The 24,027-nt window shown below is 41.5% G+C and overlaps 1 protein-coding gene across 1 annotated transcript in view; it reads right to left on the minus strand.

The window, feature by feature from the left end:
• The window catches only part of KCTD16 (potassium channel tetramerization domain containing 16), a 274,596-nt gene that overhangs the window by 188,299 nt on the left and 62,270 nt on the right, over positions 1-24,027 (minus strand). The window lies entirely within an intron of this gene.

Here is a 24,027-nt window from a genome sequence, read left to right on the forward strand (position 1 = left end):
TGGGATTTTGGCTGGGGGATGGGCGGGGGAGATGGCGCTGGCGAGCGCCTTTGTTCCCCACCAAACTGAGTTCTGTCGTCCGGGGGCTCAGCAGCTCTCGCTCCCTTTGTCCTCCAGCCTTCCCGCTTTCTGAGCAGAGCTGTTAACTTATGACCTCCCAGACGCTAAGTCGCGCTTGCTGTCGGAACACAGTCCGTCGGCCCCTCCACTTTTGCCAGCCAGACTCGGGGGCTCTGCTTGGCCGGCGGGCCGCCCCTCTGCCCTGGCTCCCTCCCGCCAGTCCGTGGAGCGCGCACCGCCTCGCCGCCCTTCCTACCCTCTTCCCTGGGCCTCTCGTCTGCGCTTGGCTCCGGAGACTCCGTTCTGCTAATCCTCTGGCGGTTTTCTGGGTTCTTTAGGCAGGTGTAGGTGGAATCTAAGTGATCAGCAGGACGCGCGGTGAGCCCAGCGTCCTCCTAGGCCGCCATCTTCCCTCTCCCTCCAAACTAAACATATTCTTAACGTACAATCCAGCAATGGTGCTCCTTGATATTTACCCAAAGAAGCTGAAAACTTAGGGCCACACAAAAATCTGCACTTAGATGTTTACAGAAGCTTTATTCATGCTTGCCAAAACTTGGAAGCAACCAAGATGTCCTTCGGTAAGTGAGTGGATAAATAAACTGTGGTGCATCCTTATAAGGGAATATTATCCAGCACTGACAAGCCATGGAAGACATGAAGGAACCTTAAATGCATATTACTAAGTAATAAAAGCCTATATGTAAAGGCTATAAACTGTGTGATTCCAACAATTCAACATTCCAGAATGGAGATGGTAAAATGATTACCGGCTGCCAGGGGTTGTGAAGAGGGAGATATGAATAGGTGGAACACAGAAGGCTTTAGGGCAGTAAAAATACTCTGCATGATACCATAATGATGGATACATGGCATTATGCATGTGTCCAATCCATAGAATGTATAACACAAAGACTGAATGAACCCTGATATAAACTATGGACTCTGGGAGATTATGATGTAGATTCATCATTTGTAATAAATACACTACTCTGGTGGGGAATGTCGGTAATAGGGAGGTTATATGTGTGTGGGGGCAGGTGACATATGGGAAATCTCTGTACTTCCTGCTCAATTTTGCTGTGACCCTTAAATTACTCTAAAAAAAATAAAGTCAATCTTTAAAAAAGCAAGTAGCACTGAATTCTAAAGTTATCAGCCTAACTTTGATGGGTATCAACTGAAACTAAGTTCACAGCTATTTAAAAATTCATGATAGGGGCGCCTGGGTGGCGCAGTCGGTTGAGCGTCCGACTTCAGCCAGGTCACGATCTCGCGGTCCTTGAGTTCGAGCCCCGCGTCAGGCTCTGGGCTGATGGCTCGGAGCCCGGAGCCTGTTTCCGATTCTGTGTCTCCCTCTCTCTCTGCCCCTCCCCCGTTCATGCTATGTCTCTCTCTGTCCCAAAATAAATTAAAAACGTTGAAAAAAAAAATTTAAAAATTCATGATAATATGTTTCAGGTTTTTCTTTTATTATTTCCCTCTTAGTGTCAGCAAAAGCAAAATATGATATGACTTACTGGTATTCATTCAAAAAATACCGCAGTTTTAATTTAAGAGGATGCAGGGTTTATATTCTAGTTAAATTACTAGATAATCTTCTAAAAAACATTTAACATTATATGCAAAATGCAATTGGCTTCTTGTTTAATCACATAAAAACTGACTAATGAAATGAAATGGATATTTCGTTTTATTAAACTACGCTTCTGTGGTTAGTTCATCATTGAAATTGGCTTGGACCTGAGGGGAATTGATATTCCACATTCAGTCTGCTAAGCAGGTTACCATCCTTCCTGCTTAATATGAATGTTTTTGAAGGTCCCTATAGATGGATCAAGTTTCAGTCAAAATTATAAGATACTTCAAAATAGAGTTTCAGCAATAGATGAAGTCAGAGACAGTAGTGACATATAAAAATAAAGGCACAATGCATCTTTCTTTTTAAGAGCAAACCTTTAAAAAACAAAAATTGAAATGTGTACAAAAGGCACAATAAAAAATTATAGAAGCAATAAACGTGAACCACTAAATGATTGGAAACATGTTAAAGAGCAAACATCCACACAGTTCTTTAAATGTTTGCAAAAGGAACAAATTAGGGGAGCAGAGGTTTGAGGGTTTCCGTATGACAGTAAAAATTTTTTAAAGCTTGAAAGACAGCGTAAGACTTCAAAATCAAACACATGGGAAAAGCGTCATAAATTAACAGAGAAAGGAAAGCCCTGGAGAGAAGGAATCACAATGGAAGAGAAAAAGGATCTGGAGAAATCAGAGAATAGCTTTAGTCATATCAAGAGTGGGACTTGGATGCCATGAGAGCTGTAGGAAGTGAGGCCAGGGAAGAGGAAGAGCAAGCTCCTAATGAGTCACATAGCAATGTGCGCGGGACTTGGCCTTCGAGGTCACCAAGCTTCTGTACAAAAAGGAATTATATGCCAGGAGCATCACAGTCTGAAACCAACCTGTGTTCTTGGTCACTACTGAACACTGGCCCTTGTTGGGCAGCATAACTATCTCCTACATACATGCAACCCAGGAGCCCAGCCCGCCCTCTGGATCCTGACTCCACAGAGGGTGAATGCCTTCAGAGCAGAGCTTGCTCTGAGACGTGGAAAACTGAGAACTTTCTATTCTTTCTAAGCTTTCCTGCCTAACTGTCAGCCTCTTCTGTCATTCACCTCTCTGTACTGATAGCTTTCAAGTCCCTAGCTTCACGATGAAACTCCAAACCAGCATCTAAACCTACAAGACTTTTATGGTAACTCAAAGAGAGAACAATCAAACTCACTCTTGGTCTTTCCTACCCAGAAAAACAGTTCGGTGCTCATCTCCATCTAGCTCTATTTTGCCTCTTGTGTAGTCCAGGCCATTTCTGCATCTTAAATCCTAATGGCCACCATCTTTGGTTGGGCCTCCTCATCTCATACCTGGACTACAATAAATTTCTAAATGAGTTCGACCCTCTAATCCACCTAATCTAATCCAGGAAGGACAAACAGACCCAATTTCCTAAAAGAATGATTTTATTGGGGCACCTGGGTGGCTCAGTCAGTTAAGCATCCAACTCTTGTTTTGGTTCAGGTCATGATCTCACAGTTGTCAGATTGAGCCCCATATTGGGCTCTGAGCTGAGCAGGGAGCCTGCTTGGGATTCTCTCCTTCTCCCTCTAACCCTCCCCCGCTAGTGCACGCAAGCATGCAAATACTCTCTCTGTCTCTCAAAAAAGAACAAAACAAAACAAAACACTGTAAGAAAGATTTCATCAAATCAAATTCTGCTCTTTATATCCTGGATTAACCAGGCCTTCAATGCTAAATTCCTTACCACAGCAAGGATATTCTCACCATGTCCCAAAATACCACTCCCTTGAACTGGGCCTGTATGGACACCACCAACATCCCTCACAGGCTGTGACCTCATTGAGCTTATAGTGCAAGTATTCCTATTTTTGTGCCAAATGTCCCTTGAGCGATCTGATGAAGATCCCTGAATCCTTCCTCATATAAAAGTTTTTAGATGCATAAAATAAAAGACAAATGATTACATAGGAAACCAGTAACGCTGAAAAATAGTAAAAGTGCTATTTTAAATCTATACATAAATATATGAGTGCCTTCACTGGTGCATTAAATAACAGGATCTAGCAGGAGTCTAATAATTATGCTAAATTTGAAGAAGTGACCTTAAACAACATTTCAAGAATCTAAAATAACTGATATGACACAAAAACATTTGTAAGTTCTACTAATATCAAAATCAGAGATATTGTTAATATTACCCTGTTTGGTGGCCATGATTCATAACTAAAATAAATATTCAGTTTAAGGGGCGCCTGGGTGGCTCAGTTGGTGGAATGTCCAACTCTTGTTTTTGGCTCAGGTCATGATCCCAGGGTTGTAGGACTGAGCCCCGCAAATCCTCAGCATGGAGCCTGCTTGAGATTCTCTCTTTCTCCCTCTGCCCCACTCCCCAACTCGTGTTTTCTTTTTCTCTTTCAAATAAAATTATAAAAAATTAAAAAATAAATATTCAGTTTAAGATAGTGGTGTATAAAAATATAGATGAATTTTGTTTCCAACTACGTTCCCAGACCCTCTGAATTTTATCTCATTTTAACAGTCCCTCGTCTAATGATTTTTAAGTAAACCTCACAGAAGCCCCTGGAAACTTTCCTCTCTAAAAAAGTATATTGCAGCACTGAGGGAAGAGTCATAAACTTTGTCTGGGAGAGCCAAGCAAGACAAGTGATCTGAAAAAAAGTTCAGCATGTATACAGGCACGAAGGTGAGGGATACTCGCAGGGGTAGAACTGAGATTGCTTGAAAGGAACGACAGTATACAAGAGAAGATTAATAAATTCTGGAGGTCCAATTTACAACAGAGTGAGTATAGTCAACAAAACCATGTTATAAACTTCAAAGCGACTCTAAGACTAGATCTTAATTGTTCTCAACACAAAAAAGAAATGAGAATTATGTGATGCGATATAGGAGTCAGCTAACACTTCTGTCATAATCACATTGTAAAATGTAAATGTATCAAACCAACACCTCATACTCCTCACTTACACAATGTTATATGTCAATTATATCTCAATAAAAAATAAAATATTTTAAAAGATTAATAGTCCAGATTTTCAAATGTGCAGCAAATAAAAAACAACTTTTTTCTTTTAACAAAAAAAAAAAAAAGAAGAAAAGAAGAAAAAGGAAAGAATGACCAGGATGATGATATTATATACTTAAGGATGCCAACTGAGGAATCATCAAAGAGTATTATGCAGTCCATACTTCTCATTCTGCTCCATTGGCTCTGAGACCCAATCTTCCCATTTATTTATAAACTTATTATGTATATACTATTTCTTCTAGACCTAACACCTCTCTTCTCTAAAAAGTCTTCACTGCCTAACCCCAGCTCTCAATGTTCTGAATTATTTTAACATCCTCGATCGTTACATCTTGGTAATCCACATTAAAATATGCTGGAATCAACACTGTTGTAAATAAACTGATAAAATTTCTTTATAATCCTTGTGGCTCTATCTGAACAGAAAGATAATTGCTTGGCATGAGGTCAGAGTTCAAGGGAAGCTGCATGCAAAGATGCAGACACTTCAGGAACGACTTCCAGGGACATTAGCTGAAATCGCTGAAGGTGAAAACTACCCTTCCTGACAGGCATTAAAAGAAAATAAAAACAGGACTTCTTTGGAAGCAAATATCTTGGTAATGTTACATACCCAAAAGAGAAAATTTGACATTTGTTTACAAGGCACATCACTGATGGATGCTTAGAAGGAAAGATCTTACTAGTATAAAAGAAAGAAAGATGTCTGAAAAAGAAGGCATTATGGAAAATGCTTCTCCCTGGGCGTTTACTCGTCTAGTAATTAAGAGGCATTCAGGCACACTGACTCAATCATAAATCTGTTTAAGAAGAACACCTATGACTGTAAAAGGAAAATTCCAGTACAAAAAATAATCATAATCTAAACAGGTATATTTTAGTGTATATCTCATCCAATTCAGTCCATGTGAAAATTTTCCTGTAAGGAATATTTATAACAGAAGGTTTTATTGTTTGGTTTTATATACTTAATAAATGTTCATGAAAAATTTTTATCTGGATTTTCTTTTTTTTTTCTTTTACTTTTGGTAGCTCTGTTAATTTTATAGTGTGAAATGTAATTCTAGGAACAAAAGTTTAAAATATTTTCCCTGTTGGAAGGAGGGATCAGTATTAAAGAGAGCTTCTTGTGTAACCATAATTTGATAACCAGTTAGGTCTTAAGAAAGGGATTGCCTCTACCTTACCTGATCCACACTGAAACAGAAGGGGAAAGTATTATTACCCTCAAGTTACAGGTAAAGAGAAGGAGGCTCAGAGGGGCTAAGCGGCTTTTTCCTTTCCTAAGATCATTGGTTGAAGAGCACAATGGAGAAGAGAAAAACACCAGGATAGAATCCATGGAGGGAATGTGTGCGGCAGTGCCCAATCTCAGACAACAGGTACCCCTCTCCTACCAGATACTGCTTCATAGACAGACAGGCAGAGGAAGGGTAACATGAGACCAGTGACAAGCAATCTCTACAGACAGGTAAAAATATTAACGACAGGCACCTCACAGCTTTAAACCTCATCATCTTAAATCCTAGGCAGACAGGCATTTGAGTTGATGCCTGAAATTTGCTTTCACGAAATGTAGGAATGTTAGATACCTCGGGTTAAACTCAGTAGGGTGCAGGTTCTAGCACATCCGGGTCCCACAGGAAGCTGGAGGAAGAGACATGCATTACATGAATATTTTCTTCATCTTCCCCAGCACCCTGATTTACTATCCCTGCTAATTTTTCAAAGGAACCAGTAGTAATGCCATGAACAAAAGGAAAAAAACACCAATGAAATGCCTTTTCAAGGATTCCATTTTTGAGCCTCCCACATAACCAGGATGATCTCTAAAGACTGGATATACTAGTTATTACTGCAGAACTAGAAGAGAAATTATTCTTTGTTTTATTGACCACTTTAAAGACACCCCTTTTCCCTCACCTGGATTCAAGGGCAGCTATCAAATATTCTCGCATCGGAAGCACACCACACACCCACAAACAGCCAGGGGCCCCAACCATCCAACAACACAGCGATGATGCTACCGTTGAGGGCACCTCGACCAGCAGCATCACTGCAGACATTTACATAGTGCTTCCCCCAGCTCACCAAGCAGTGCCTTCACATCTAGTCCAACAAACTCACAATGACCTGCTGAGCCCTATTTAGTTAATTACTGCTGTTATATCATCTCCATTTGCAAATTTGTAAGCCGAGTTAGGCAAATCAGAGCAACCTGAGACTTTACACCTAGAAACTGGCACAATCAGAAGTGAAACCACTCTTTTCTGTCTCCATACCCAGTATTTTCTCTAGAGCAGGGTTTGTACAAGTCCGATTCAAGAAGCATTTGTAAAGGATCACTAGGGATGGCCTTTGAAAATGTATACCCTGAAGGTGCACCCCAGATTTACTACACCAGAATTTGTAGGGGGAGAAGCTATATTCACTTGCACCTCTGGGGTGAATGTACACAGTCTGAAGTTAAAGAAATGCTGCTGCATATCTTCATACGGTATTACAGTTTGTAAATCAGCATAAAGATTTTTGTTTCAATAGTATCAGACTATGACAGTATAACCTTGGGATTTGGTCAAGGGATTAAAAGCAGAGAATCTGACACCAAACAGCATGGGTTGGAGTCTTGGCCACTTATGAGTTGCTAACATTGGGCAAATCACTCAATCTGTTGCCTTAGTTTTCTCATCTGTAAAATGGAACTGTTATAAAGTATGGTGGCCAGGAGAACATATCCACAGACTCCAACCATGGGGAGCTGTAATCCATTAAGCAACCAAGGACACTGGCAGGTGCCCCATGAAACGGACAGCAGCATATGCACCAAGGCCCCCCGCCCTCGCACAGACCCCTCACTGCCCTCAGCAGAACACAGGAAGGATATTAAGGCAGGCTAGTTTCTAGAAGACATGGGACTCCTTCACTGGCTCATTTTGACTCAAGGACTCCCTGCCCACCCTGCCTAACCTTCCTCAGACTAATGTAACTGCAGACACCTCCACCAAACCTACCTTCCCTCTCACACCTGAGGTGAAACTCACATCACAACCTGACAGACCCACCAGCCTTCCCAGGCTCCCTCCCATTTTCTCTCACAGGCATCTTGCTAACAAAATGCTTTCCTGTGTTGTCCTGTCTTGGCATCTACTTCTGGGAGGATTTACACTACTACGTAAGGATAAAGTGAGGTAAAGAATCGAATAATTTTAGAAGCAGGCTTGGGACACAGTGAGTGCCCAAGAAGGATCTGACATAATATCACCATGCTTCTCACTATGGCTACCACTACAGCCATCATCCTAATGACCAGGGGAGGTAGACTGTTCCTCACCAACCATGGTAACTAACTCACAGTGTTATCACTAATCCAGTTCTAGGTAACTCAATCTATATAAAAGGACTTTGCAGGTATTCTTAAAATTAAGAACAGAAATAGTCATAATTCTCCCTTATAAAACCAAATTTTGGAGTCTGAATTTAAATGGCTAACTCTAAGGTACAATGCACATGTCCATTTGTTATAACATGTTTTCCCACCTGTACCTCCATCCTTAGAGACAATGTCTCATTCATCTTCAGAGCCCCACATTTCTCATGGTGTCTGGATCATGGTGGGTGTTCATAACTATTTACCAAATTGGATTGTTAAATTGTGCAACTCAATCAAAGGCTTGCAGTACATGAAGCAGAAGATTGTGTTATTTGTTAAGTGATTTATTTTCCATCACAAATCCTATAGCCCTTTATCATTGGACAAACACTTTTTTAGATTAAGTACAACCAAGTCAATTCCCAAAAATGATAGTGGAAATCACAATGGTGACTCTGCTAGAGAATCTATGGGTCAATCCAGGCCTATGACTATACCTACAACTCACTCAATTTGCAATCCAAATAGAAGTATATTTTTATTTGGGGGAAGGACAAAAGGTATCTTTATTCATACACTGTGATATATATAATGCATGACTATGATCTCAAATAAAGCAGCCGAAAACATAAAGAAATAAAGAAAGATGGGCACCTGGGTGGCTCAGTTGGTTAAGCAGCCGACTTAGGCTCAGGTCATGATCTCATGGTTGGTTGGTTTGAGCCCTGTGTCGGGCTCTGTGCTGACAGCTGCAAGCCTGGAGCCTGCTTCCGATTCTGTGTCTCCCTCTCCTTCTGCCCCTCCCCTGCTCGCACTCTGTCTCTCTCTCCCTCAAAAATAAAATTTAAAAAAAAATTTTAAATGAAACAAACAAAGAAAGAGAGCTATCTAAACACATAACAAACATCTCCAAACCTCCAAGTTTCACATCAAACTAGGCCTTGCAATTGGCAATGATTCAAAACAAAATCAAACATGTGACTGCCCAAAACATCAAGTAATGATGCCAGTGATTTAAATCCTTTATCCGGTAATTACTATCACCATTAGCAGAAGGCTTAAAGTGGAAAAAGAAATTAGTATGACAGCCATTACTATCATCCTTTCCACTTAGGCCTGTGGTTGAAACACAAAAATTCTGTACATTTAAAAACTGTTCTATCTACTCTGAATTTTGAAGAAATTCAGGCAAAAATAAGAAATAAGAAAGAATAAGAAATAAGGCAAAAACTTATAAAGGGATTAGTCTTTTAATAAAGGTTTGTGGTCTTGTCAGATCATCAGAACACCAACTATAAAACATTATCATATGAAACTAAAGCCCTATGTTTGCAAAATAGCAATGTGTCGTACAATTTTTGAATTAAAATAGAAATGCTTCATCCATGATCCAGTAATTTCATACTTGTAGAGTGAAACAGCACATGGGAACATGTATATTATGAAAGAGTTTGGGTAGACCCTAGTGAAAAACCATACTACATCCGTGCGGTCTCAGAAAAACAAAAAGCTTGGTTCCAGAGTATATTATTTGGGCCATACACATCACCTGAAGGTCCCCTGACTCTACAAAAACCAGAAATAGGGAAAGGAAAGAACGTTAAGAAAGCTGTGAGTTAACTTTTCATCCTGAGATGCTTTCCAACAGTTAGAGGTGGCTATGCCAGCTATTCTACATGTCAGACTTTGAATAAAACATTAAAGCATTTTTTTTGATGGTTATTTTCCTTTTTCTTCCTATCCCAAAGATGTGTGTATAAGGACTCATTTTAGGCTCTTGGATTTTCTGAAGTGTTCAACAGTCACCTTGCCGTTTGCAACAGGCCGAGAAATTTGCTTCAATCTCCAATCTCTTCCTCAGTTCTCAGGAAATGTTTCTTTTGTGATACAGGGGCTGCAGGGAAATCACAAACCCCTCCTGGCACAGAACATCTTCACAGCCTCCCACAAACTCGCCTTGGATGGGGAGAGGCACAATCTTTTGTGCAGCAGTTTTATCTGCAAGCTTCTCACCTCCGCATCTCTGTGGGCAGCTGAATGGTGGTGGTGGTGGTTTCAGTGATGTGCTCCTGGGATGGCGTATTTCTGATGATCCCTTAAGGGATTCTGTCTGTGACACTGAACCCTGAACCCCCAGTACACCAGTTTGTGGTGAGACATATGGAAGAGGAGAAAGCAGCACCCATAACTTTGGAAATGCCTACTCTCTTCTTCCAGATTCTTTTCTTCAACCAATGTTCTGCTTTTAATTCCCAGTAATTTTTTTTCCTCTTAGCTATAAATATGTCAAAATTAAAAAGTGTATCTGATATACTTTTTAACATGAAAAGCAATCTAACTTGAAACCTGTTCCTTAATTTTTTTTTATAAGTAACAAAATATAGCAGGTAGCAATTAGTGGGGGAAAAAAAAGGAGACATTGGTCTGTCTTTTGTATATGCCATTCAGTATTCCTGAAGAATGGCATTTACTATACATGTCAGTGCTGAAATCATTGACTACAAAAACTCAGTATATTCACTTACTCCCCTGGATTCAAGAGAATTGTTACTGTTAGAGTTTTAGAAAATCAGCCTTTAAAGTTTCCTTCTCACACAAAATAGACTGCAAAGTAGGAAAGGTTTCTTTTCATAGCTTTTCACCCTTCTTTCAACATCGCCAACATGGTGGATAGCTCGTTTTGCCTTTTTAGAATCAATGCCCTCTTCTTATAATCACAGGACCTCAAATTTCCTGGAGGATTTGCTCTTTCCTCACTGGTAGCCTGTGCTCTATCAGTGGGTGGGCCTACTTCCCATTTCCAGACCCAGACCAGGAAAATCAGAATAGTCATTTGTTGAGAAACGGGAACAAAGCCCTGACCAGGCCAATCAGTGCTAACCTTGAACTTTCAATTACAGTTGTGAGAAAGATACTCTATTTCCTGGAGTTACTTTGAGGAAACACTGTAAATCTGAAATTACTAGTGACCTTAACACATCATGGGAAGAATCTGTCCAAGAATGAAGCCAAAAGAAAACTCTACAAGCCAAAAAAATGAAGAAGACATCCCTGGCTGTATAATTTAACTAACGAGATTTAGCCACTTCTGAAATCATATTACCCTTAGATTTGTAAATACATTTATTTTTAGCTTAAGCTAAATAGTGCTATGATCACAACCAAAAGAGTACTTACTGATAAAACCCAATACCTATTGATTTATATCCCTCAGGTAATCAAAGTTCTTATTTGTCCTTTGTGGGTTCAGGGACATATATTTTCATGCCCTTCCAAGACATGGTCTCTAGAAAGCCAGTCTCTAGGATTTCTTTTTATTTCTACCAAGGAATTTTAATTCTCCTTTTTGGTTCTGCTATCTCTTGGTTATGATCTATACTAGTGATTATCTATTAAAAGGATTAGAATTAAGGCATAATTGGCTAAAAACAGCTGGGTATTGCATTTGCATTACTCACATATGTTAAAATTAGTATGAAACATAAGGGCTTCAAGAAGAATAATAGAACCAGTTGAGAGGTATTTTTGACCAAAGTGACAGATAGTGAGAGGGAAGTCTGAGTTGTCCCCAGTGAGGATTACAGTGTGATTTCTGAGGTGAAGGTTCCCCCTAACACGGAGTAAGCTCACGCCATACTTTCTTTTCCTGATTACAATGAAGAACACTGAGCAGAATATACATTAAGCAACTACCTGATTACCCTACAAGTAAATAATAGAACTGTGAGCATGACCAATATGGTACAGATATTCCTATCCACCCCCCCATCTACCAGCTTGAACTCCACAAAACTCTGAATCTCAAGACCATGCAGCAGGTGTAATCAGAAAACACTTCAGGAGGGTTCTCTCCCCTCTCTTCAAGGCCAAAAAACCAGGAAAGGGGCCTCTGTGGGATGGATAGCACTGTGAGGGGAATACTGGTTTAATATTTTTTAGCCTCCTGTGTTATCCCCAGGCAAGCCTAAATCATGAGGCTATACTCCTGTGCAGATTTTTATCTAATCTGAAAGCCATATTTTGCTATGATCAGAGGAAGTGGAAAAGAGGGCTGCTGTGAGCTCAGGAGTCTTTCTTCCTATTCTCTTGCTCCTTTGCCACCAAGTTGATCATAGTGGGGGCTACATAAAGATAAGATTAAGACTTTGGAACAAGAAAAATTATGAGATCAAGAGGGATGTTACAGAAATTATTTTCAAAGGGCCAATTCATTAATATAAAAATTCTAAGTGTATTTGTACCTAATAACATATTCAAAGTACATACTCAAAGCAAAAATGAGTGTAGCTGAAAGGAGAAACAAAGCCATAATGAAACTTGGGAGACTTGCAAACTCATCTCTCATATCCAAAGATCAAGCAGAAAGAAAACCAACAAGGACACAGAAGTCCTGAACGCTATCAACCAATTTAGCCTAATTGACATAAAACACTCTATTCGATAATGTACAATACATGTTTTCAAGTACACATGGAATATTCAACAGGACAGACCATATGCTGTCATAAAAAGTAACTTTAACAAAATGTTTAATCTAACTAATGCAAGATATTTTTCATAACAAAATTGAACCAGGAATCAGTAACAGAAAGATACCTAGTAAATCCCCCAAAATTTGAAAGTTAAACAACACACTTGTAAATAATCCAGGCGCCAAAGGAAGTTAGAAAATGCTCCAACTTGAATGAAAATGAACATACAACACGTCAAAAACAATGGTATGCACCTAAAGCAGTGCTTAAGAGAAAACATACAGCATTTAATGCTTCTATTAGAAACAAAGAATGAGGAAGCTTGGCTGGCTCAGTTGGAAGAGGTAGCAATCTTGGGGTCATGAGTTTGAGCACTACATTGGGTGTAGAGATTACTAAAAAAAATAAACTTTCTTAAGAAAAAAAGAAATGAAAAACATTCTCATATCAATAATCAAAGTTTCTACCCTAAGAAACTAAGAAAAGAATAACATATGGAACTTAAAGCAAGCAGAAGGAAGTAAATAAAGAAGAAAATGGAAAACAAGAAAAATCAATGAAACCAAAAGCAGCTTCTTTGAAAAGATCAACTTAATTTATGGGGAAAAAAGAAAACAAAACCACCCTCCCTCCAGACTGACAAATTAAAAAGAGGGAAGACACAAATTACCTATATCAGAATATATCACTACAGACTTCAGAGACGTTAAAAGGATTATAGGATAATGGTAAGAATAACTTTATGGCCATAAATTCAACAACTTAGATGAAGTGCACCAGGTGAAGACACACTACCAAAACTCACTTAAGAAGAAATAGATAGCTGGGGTGCCTGGGTGGCTCAGACAGCTGGGCATCCGGCTTTGGCTCAAGTCATGATGTTGCAGTTCGTGGGTTCGAGCCCTGCATTGGGCTCTGTGCTGACAGCTCAGAGCCTGGAGCCTGCTTCAGATTCTGTGTCTCCCTCTCTCTCTGCCCCTACCCCTCTTACACTCTGTCTCTCTCTCTCTTTCTCAAAAATAAATGAACATTTTAAAACAATTTTAAAAAGAAGAGCTTTCTTAAACTGAATAAAGACCTCTTTAAAAACATGCAGCAAACATCATAATTAATGAATAAAGAATTGATGCTTTCCCTAGAATGGAGGCCAAGGCAAGGATACCCACTATCACTGCAATAAGACACACTAAAAGAAATAAAATGCATATGGATTGCAAAAGAAGAAATAAAATTGTCTCTACTCATAGGCACTATCATTGCCAACATGGAAAATTGCAAAGCATCTATCAAAAAGTTCCTAGACCTAATAAATGAGTTCAACATGGCTGCCTCATATGAGATCAACACACAAAAATCAATCATATTTCTTTACAGTAAGCAATGAACATTTGAAGATTTAAAAAAATGTTTTAAAGCTCCAAAAAATTAAATACTTAGTGATAAAGCTACAAAATATGTGCTAAATCTGTTGCTGAAAACTTTAAAACACTGATGAAATAAAGTAAAGAAGAATATGAATTAGTGGAAGGATATACTATATGTGCAGAATGGAAGCCTCAATATTTTAGGATTTTAATTTTCCCAATGTTTTAAGATTTTGATTTTCCTCAAATCTCTCCAAATGGACCTAAAGATATAATACAATCCCAATCAAGAGTCTAGTAGGATTTTTTTTTGAAATTTTGAAAAACTGGTTCTATCTAGATGAAAAGGTAAAAGAACAAAGTAGCCCAACCAATTTTAAAGATTAAGAACAAAAGTGAGATATCTCATGTGATTCCATAACACTTAGTATAAAGCTACAGTAAATAGGACAGTAAGTGTGGTATGGATGCAAGGGGAGTCATATGGATCAATGGAACAGAATACAGATTTCAGAAACAGATATACAGAAAACTGAGTTTTGACAACAGAGCAAAAGCAAGTCAATGAAGAAAAAGTATAGACTCTAATGAATGTGGATGGACAATTGAACATATAGAAGCCAAAAACAAAGACAAAAAACAAAACACAAAAACCCTGTATTTATAGCTCATGTGTTAAATAAAAATTAACTCAAAATGGATCCTACACTTACATAGAAAACAAAGCACTATTAAACTTTTTGATGCCAACAAGGATTTCTTGAAACCCTGGGTTAGGCAAAAAGCTCTTAGATGTGACATCAAATCACAACCCATAAAATAAAACTGATAAATGTGACTTCATCAAAATTGAAAACTTTGCTCTGCAAAAGACAGCAAGTGAAAAGACTAACTACACACTAGGGGGGAAAAATAGCCAAGCCACAAATCACATATTCAACAAAGTACTTACATCTTGAATATATACATATTTTTAATTTTAAAATTCAACATTACTTTGGCTATTCGGGGCCTTTTGTGGTTCCATATGAATTTTAGGATTGCTTGTTCTAGTTTCGAGAAGAATGCTGGTGCAATTTTGATTGGGATTGCATTGAATGTGTAGATAGCTTTGGGTAGTATTGACATTTTGACAATATTTATTCTTCCAATCCATGAGCAGGGAAGGTCTTTCCATTTCTTTATATCTTCTTCAATTTCCTTCATAAGCTTTCTATAGTTTTCAGCATACAGATCTTTTACATCTTTGGTTAGATTTATTCCTAGGTATTTTATGCTTCTTGGTGCAATTGTGAATGGGATCAGTTTCTTTATTTGTCTTTCTGTTGCTTCATTGTTAGTGTATAAGAATGCAATTGATTTCTGTACATTGATTTTGTATCCTGCAACTTTGCTGAATTCATGGATCAGTTCTAGCAGACTTTTGGTGGAGTCTATCGGATTTTCCATGTATAATATCATGTCATCTGCAAAAAGCGAAAGCTTGACTTCATCTTTGCCAATTTGGATGCCTTTGATTTCCTTTCGTTGTCTGATTGCTGATGCTAGAACTTCCAACACAACAGAAAGGCAATAAATAAACCCATTAAAAACTAGATAAAGCATTTTAACAGGCATTTCCCCCAAGAAGACCTACAAATGACAAGGGCATGAAAACCTGCCTAACATCGTTCCTTATTAGGTAAACGCAAATTAAGACTACAGTGAGATACACTGCAAACATATTAAAATTGCTGAAATCTCAACACGAACAGTAGCAAGTGCTGGCAAAGGTGAAAATACCTGAACATCTTGCTCTGGCGGCACTGCAAAATGGTAGAGCCACTCTGGTTAAAGTTTGGCAGCTTCTTCTAACGTTAAATATATGCTTACTGTATGGCCCAGGAATTCCGCTTCCAGTGGAATTACTCTAGACTGATACAATCTTATGTTCTCACAAAAACTTGTACACACATATTTATAACAGCATTATTTGTAATCACCAGAAATTAGAAACAACCCAATTGCCCTTCGGTGGGTGAATGGATGAAGTAACTGCAATATATCCACACAACGGAATGCAACTCAGAAATAAAAAGGAATGAACTTCTAATGCACTCAACAACATGAAGGAATCTTAAACACATTATTTAAGGGGAAGGAGCCAAATGTAAAAGGTTACTCTATGCTTCATGTATACGAAATCCTTGAAAAAGCACTTCTATTTCAGAGACCACTAGTTGCCAGAGGTTAGGGATGGAGGTCAGATTTGGTTACACAGGGGAAACACAGTTTTTTGGAATGATGGAATTGTTTTGTATCCTGGATGTATTAGCGAATGTGTCAAAATTCATAGAACTATTAAAAATAAAATTTCAAAAATCTGATTTATAATGCTGATGCTACCACTATCTTCCTAAGTGATCTTGGACAAGATATATCACTTCTTTGAGACCCAATTTTCTTTTTTTTTTTTAATGTTTATTTATTTTTGAGAGAGGGACAGAGCACAAACAGGCGAGGGGCAGAGAAAGAGGGAGACACAGAATCTGAAGCAGGCTCCAGGCTCTGAGCTGTCAGCACAGAGCCTGACAACAGAGCCTGCTCGAACTCACAAACCGTGAGGTCATGACCTGAGCCGAAGTCAGATGCTCAACCGATTGAGCCACCCAGGTGCCCCGAGACCCAATTTTCTTAAAAGAATATGAGGGTGTTTGTCTAAGTGCTTTTCCAAGTTTGGCCTTCTGCAACTAAAATTACATCATGCAATATTACTTGGCGATCAAAAAGAATGAAATCTTGACATCTGCAACAACGTGGATGGAACTAGAATGTATTATGCTAAGGGAAATAAGTCAGAGAAAGATACATATCATGATTTCACTCATATGTAGGATTTAAGAAACAAAGCAGATGAACATAGGGAAGGGAAGGAAAAATAAGATAAAAAATGAGAGGGAGGCAAACCATAAGAGAATCTTAAATACAGAAGAATAAACTGAAGGTTTCTGGAGGGGAGGTAGGTTGGGGGATGGACTAAAGGGGTGATGGACATTAAGGAGGGCACTTGTTGGGATGAGCACTGGGTGTTGTATGTAAGTGATGAATCACTAAATTCTATTCCTGAAACCATTAATACACTATGTTCATTAACTTGTATTTAAATATAATAAATAAATAAATAAATAAGTAAAATCATGCAAAAGCTTATCTATTCCCTAACTAAGCTTAACATGTACTCTACAGAAGGAAGTCATTGAGCAGTTTGTTTTTTCCTTCAGCAAGGATTCCCATTAGCTCACTGGAGCACTATCATCATCATCGCCATCATTACCAACTTTGAGCTATCTACACTCTCTGAATTCACCAGATATTTCACTATTTCCAGATTATGAGGCCCACCAAAGAATACAAAGAACTATACAATTGAGAATTATTATTTCTGCTCTATGGCAAACTTTTCAAAGAGAAATGACATACTTAGGGGAAAAACTGATAGGGAGCTTTTGACCCTTGGAGAAGAATACAGAATCTATGGACACGTAGCAGCAATGAATCAATGATATTAACTCCATCACTCAGAGCTCTGCTTTATGCCCTGTCATCTGCGCTGTGGATAAAACACAGGATATGACTGCCATTATGATGTAATTTCTTGCAATATTGTGATTTTTTTTAATCACACAGATTGTGGAAAAGAGTTTCAACAGGGAACAAAATCTCTCTTTTCAGTAAACCAGAACCTACCAGTCAAAAAAGGAATGTTTCTAGATATATCTGCTGATACAGAAGACTAAGAGAAAGGGGCAAATTCCTTGAAAAATTAGGTTCAGAGTAATTGCATTTCTCAGTATCTACCCTAATATGAGCCAAATGCAAAAATATTCCTTGCAGCATTATTTGTATCCTTGCAGCATTATTTGTAATAATGAAAAATTACAAGTAATCTAAATGTATACCATTAAGAAATTGGTTAAATAAACTATAATATAATTATATAACACTAAAAGCAAATAAATGAATTAAAGCTATAAACATCAAAACTGACAATCCTCTAAGACACACTGATAGACAAAGATCTTATTTTAGAAAGACTTTTATATATATTTAAATTTTTTAATGTTTATTTATTTTTTGAGAGAGACACAGAGTGCAAGCAGGGGTGGGGGGGGGGGGTGCGGCAGAGAGAGAAAGGGAGACATAGACTCTGAAGCAGGCTCCAGGCTCTGAGCTGTCAGCACAGAGCCCAATGCAGGGCTTGAACTCACAAACCACAAGATCATGACCTAAGCCAAAGTCAGACACTGAACCCGAATGAGCCACTCAGGTGCCCCTAGAATGACTTTTAAACGATAGTTTAACAATAGTGCTACATATCATCTGTAGATATATATGTAAGCATTTTGAAGAGTACCTATTAAGTTCACAACAGGAGTTAACTCCCAGAACAAGGAGAGGGTACTGGGTTTAAGAAAAAGAGCCTTTAAGGGAAAATGTATTCATGTGTATTTGTATAACTAAAAATTACTTTTAAACAGAGGATCCAATAAAGAGTACCAAAGAGACCTATTGAGCCAGGATATTTTCCCAGGACTACTTAAAAAAGTCCGAAGGACACATCACCTGGAAAAAACAATGTCAAGGGGCGCCTGGGTGACTCAGTCGGTTAAGCGTCCGACTTCGGCTCAGGTCATGATCTCACAGTCCGTGGGTTCGAGTCCCACGTCAGGCTCTGTGCTGACAGCTCAGAGCCTGGAGCCTGTTTCAGATTCTGTGTCTCCCTCTTTCTCTGACCCTCCCCTGTTCATGCTCTCTCTCTCTCTGTCTTAAAAATAAATAAATGTTAAAAAAAATTAAAAAAAGAAAAACAATGTCAGAAGACAGAGTGCTCAGCCTTGCCAAGAAAGGCTTTCCTCCTAGCCCAGCCTATATGAGAATAGCAACCTGGGAGCCACATTTAAAGGACTAGGAGTCTATTCTCCATTATTCTGAAGAAACCACATCATCCTGAAATAATCTCTACCATTAAATTTTCAAGTCGTTTTGAACAGATCATTATTTAATTTCACTCTCATCATCATCCTTACGCACAGCCCACATTCTTTACCATCCAGTGGCCCCAAACCACAGAATGACACATATTTATTTTTAAATTTAGAGTGAATTAAAACTAATTCTGTTTTAAGAGTCCCATGACACCCCCCTGGAATAATTAGAGGGACCCTGCAGTGTCACAAAAGCAGAACTGGAAAAGCACTGGCTTGTATCGTTGCCATAGGGACCTGCCTCCTAGAACAATCCACTTCTAGGAAGAGCAGAAGAAAGGGAAGAAATCTCAGACAAGATGTAAATAGACCATGGCAGAGTTGCAAAGTAAATAATACCAGTGGGTTAGGAGCTTTGCCTGCCCCTGTCCAGACAACACGACACAAGAGGAGGAAAAAATCTGCATTGTATTAGGTTGCCATGAGCCTACTCGGCTCAGATCCATTTTGCAGAATTAAATGCAAGAGGAGGAGCAACTGAGAGGTGGGAATGTTCTCCTCTGGAATTGTCCCGATTCGGTGGGTCACCTACTGACTGTGTGATTACAAAACAGGGGGCCTAGAGCACTGCTTTGCTCTATGCTGTTAAGAGCACCAGCCCCTCCACGGAGGTGTATTCTGTTCCCAATTTTAATTTTAGCATCTACACTTCAGCAATTTGCATTTAAATGTGTTGTCAGAGAACTTCCAGAAATCTTTAATAGGAAGACCGATTTGCATTTTAATATGCTGTTAAAGAATTTCAAAATATCTTTTTTTCAGTGTGATACACAATACCAGAGGAATGGCCACCGTTAAAGAAATTATAATTCTGGATACAATTTAAACAGAGCAAGCTTTCAGGAGCACCATGGCTTTGCTGGACTTTGTTAAAAGTTCCTTGTAAAAAAGAAAGTCCAAAAGAAAAAGAGAAACCTTCTGATTCTAGAGGCCTTAAAGGTAAGATGGACACTTTCAGTACAGAAATCAAAGCACAAGTGAGTTGGGGGAAGTTAGTTATAAGAAAGGAAGATCATCTGAAGGAGGAAACAGGAAGGCAGAATTTTCTTCGCTGTCTCTTGGAGGTGCCCAGCACCACCGTTTCGACTCTGCTGAAGTTTGAAGGCTGAATTCAGAGACAGGTGAGTCCCAGCAACACAAAAAGCTTGTTTCTGCCCACTCTTCCCATTTAATATTTTTTTTTTAATTTTTTTTTCCAACGTTTTTTATTTATTTTTGGGACAGAGAGAGACAGAGCATGAACGGGGGAGGGGCAGAGAGAGAGGGAGACACAGAATCGGAAACAGGCTCCAGGCTCCGAGCCATCAGCCCAGAGCCTGACGCGGGGCTCGAACTCACGGACCGTGAGATCGTGGCCTGGCTGAAGTCGGACGCTTAACCGACTGCGCCACCCAGGCGCCCCCCATTTAATATTTTTACAAGAGTAACCAGGACACTTCAGTTTTTGTGGATTCTGGAGAAAACCTGATTAGGCTATAACCTCATGTCCAGAGTAATAAGAAACATTATGTATCTCATTCCCTCTGCCTCCTCATCCTCAGTGACTCTGGGTTACTATGCATTAGCACAGCATCTCAAGCTTTCTTGGATCTATCCTATACCTACTTTTCCAACTATTGATTGCCCCATTCACAGTAAGCTTTAATCTAGCCAAACTACCTTGTTCTTACATACCTAGGTTCACTGAAGACTTCTAGCCACCAATGCCACACACTGAGCTGCACTGAAAGGAAGAGCAGAAGAAGAGAGAGGAGGAGGGAAAGAGAGGAAAAGGGAAGGAGAAGAAGAGAAAGAAAAAAAAGAAGAGGAGAAAAAGTTCAGAAATTCTAGCTCTTCAAAATCTTAACCTTTTCCTTAAAATTCCCATGTGGCTTAAAATAACTAATTGCCTCCTTTAATTTTAATAAATTACCTTAACAAGCCTGCAGATAAGTTTTGCAAGTGGTGCTTTTGCAGTACTGTTAAAAAAAAAAAAAAAAGACAATAGGGCCAAAATAGAGTCATTTATGTTAAGCCCCATACCACCAAACCAAAGCGTAATTTATAGTTCCTGCTCTCCCAGAAGAGGAATCTTAAACCAATCAGGAATCCCCTCATCAGCAGCACCTGGGTGGCTCAGTTCCCTGAGCATCTGACTCTTGGTATCCGATAGGATCATGATCTCATGGATCATGGGTTCAAGCCCTGCATGGGTCTCCATGCTGGCAGTGCAGAGCCTGCTTGGGCCTCCCCTCTGTCTCTGTCCCTCCCCTGCTCCATGTTCTCTCTCTCTCTCAAATTAAATAAATAAACAAAAGAAGAAGAATTTCCCGATCAGCACTAGTTACTTATTCTGCCAGATAGACCCCTCCATCCCCTAAAGGAAGGTAACCTTCCAACAACTAACCTGCCTTTTTGTCTAGTAGTGTAACCTCTTCGTTCCTGCCCCCCTCTGGCTGTAAATGTCTTTCATTCTGTACAGCTCCTTGGAGCTCCTTTCGATCTGCTAGATTGGATGTTGCTGGATCCGAATCCATTTTTGTCCACATAACGTCTTGAAATTGTAATATGCCTCATGTTTATGTTTTCACAGTCCTGGCGATGGAAGAGGGAACCAGGAGCAACCAGACCGAGGTAGGTACCTGCTGCTCCCCTAGAGGTTCAGCAACCAAACCCGGGTACCTGCTGAGCCCCCTGAGCTGGAGCAACAAGACCCAGGTAGGTACCTGCTGAGCCCCTTGAGCTCCAGCAACCAGACCCAGGTAGGAACTTGCTGAGCCCCTTGAGCTCCAGCAACCAGACCCAGGTACCTGCTACTCCATTTGAGCTGGAGCAACCAGACCCAGGTACCTGCTGAGCCCCTAGCTTGAGCAACCAGACCCAGGTAGCAACTTGCTAGGCCCTTGAGCTCAAGCAATCAGACCAGGGTACCTGCTGAGCCCCTTGAGCTCCTGCAACCAGACCCAGGTACCTGCTGAGCCCCCTGAGCCCAAGCAACCAGACCCATATAGGTATCTGCTGAGTCCCTTGAGCTCGAGCAACCAGACCCAGGTACCTACTGAGCCCCTAGCTGGAGCAACCAGACCCAGGTAGGAACTTGCTAGGCCCTTGAGCTCAAGCAATCAGACCAGGGTACCTGCTGAGCCCCTTGAGCTCCTGCAACCAGACCCAGGTACCTGCTGAGCCCCCTGAGCCCAAGCAACCAGACCCAGATAGGTATCTGCTGAGTCCCTTGAGCTCGAGCAACCAGACCCAGGTACCTGCTGAGCCCCTAGCTGGAGCAACCAGACCCAGGTAGGAACTTGCTAGGCCCTTGAGCTCAAGCAATCAGACCAGGGTACCTGCTGAGCCCCTTGAGCTCCTGCAACCAGACCCAGGTACCTGCTGAGCCCCCTGAGCCCAAGCAACCAGACCCAGGTAGGTATCTGCTGAGTCCCTTGAGCTCGAGCAAACAAACCCAGGTACCTGCTGAGCCCCCTGAGCTCAAGCAACCAGACCCAGGTACCTGCTGAGCCCCCTGAGCTCGAGCAACTAGACCCAGGTACCTGCTGAGCCCCTTGAGCTGGAACTACCAGACCCAGGTACCTGCTGAGCCCCTTGAGCTGGAACTACCAGACCCAGGTGCCTGCTGAGCCCCCTGAGCTCGAGCAACCAGACCCAGGTACCTGCTGAGCCCCCTGAGCTCGAGCAACCAGACCCAGGTACCTGCTGAGCCCCCTGAGCTCGAGCAACCAGACCCAGGTACCTGCTGAGCCCCCTGAGCTCGAGCAACCAGACCAGGGCACCTGCTGAGCCCCTTGAGTTCCAGCAACCAGACCCAGGTACCTGCTACTCCCTTTGAGCTGGAGCAACCAGACCCAGGTACCTGCTGAGCCCCCTAAGCTCCAGTAACCAGACCAGGAAGGTATCTGCTGAGCCCCTTGAGCTCCAGCAACCAGACCCAGGTACCTGCAGAGCCCCCTGAGCCCAAGCAACCAGACCCGGGTAGGTACCTGCTGAGTCCCTTGACCTCGAGCAACCAGACCCAGGTAGGTACCTGCTGAGCCCCCTGAGCTCGAGCAACCAGACCAGGGCACCTGCTGAGCCCCTTGAGTTCCAGCAACCAGACCCAGGTACCTTCTACTCCCTTTGAGCTGGAGCAACCAGACCCAGGTACCTGCTGAGCCCCCTAAGCTCCAGTAACCAGACCAGGAAGGTATCTGCTGAGCCCCTTGAGCTCCAGCAACCAGACCCAGGTACCTGCAGAGCCCCCTGAGCCCAAGCAACCAGACCCAGGTAGGTACCTGCTGAGTCCCTTGACCTCGAGCAACCAGACCCAGGTAGGTACCTGCTGAGTCCCCTGAGCTTGAGCAACTAGACCCAGGTACCTGCTGAGCCCCTTGAGCTGGAGCAAACAGACCCAGGTAGGTACCTGCTGAGCCCCCTGAGCTCGAGCAACCAGACCCAGGTACCTGCTGAGCCCCCTAAGCTCGAGTAACCAGACCCAGGAAGGTACCTGCTGAGCCCCTTGAGCTCCAGCAACCAGACCCAGGTACCTGCTGAGCCCCCCTGAGCTCGAGCAACCAGACCAGGGCACCTGCTGAGCCCGATGAGCTCCAGCAACCAGACCCAGGTACCTGCTACTCCCTTTGAGCTGGAACAACCAGACCCAGATACCTGCTGAGCCCCCTGAGCTCAAGCAACCAGACCCAGGCACCTGCTGAGCCCCCTGAGCTTGAGCAACCAGGCCCAGGTACCTGCTGAGCCCCCTGAGCTCCAGCAACAGGATCCTTGAGCTCGCTGCTTCTCGCTGCCTCAGGAGGTGGTCGGGACGCCCCTGTGAGATCCCAGCAGCTTTTACCTGAGAAGCTCTCAAGCGTTCCTGGAACATTTCTTCTTCCTGACTGGACCCACAAGCCGGCCAGAGTCGGACTGGGTCTGACTTCGAAACCAGGCCGGGTCCCACGGCAGACTTAGTCCGACTTCAAAACCGGAAGAAGTTCGGGGCCGGACTGGTTCCGGCTTAGAAACCGGACCGGGTCCGACTGTGAAGGGGGACTGAGTTCGGGTTGTTCGGCGTCCGCTGTAAAAACCGCCCGGTTGCGGCGCCGGGGCGGGTCGGCGGGCGGCGGGCGGCGAGCCCCTC

This window comes from Neofelis nebulosa, chromosome 1 (genome assembly GCF_028018385.1).
Source record: "Neofelis nebulosa isolate mNeoNeb1 chromosome 1, mNeoNeb1.pri, whole genome shotgun sequence".
NCBI classification, from domain to species: Eukaryota; Metazoa; Chordata; class Mammalia; order Carnivora; family Felidae; genus Neofelis; species Neofelis nebulosa.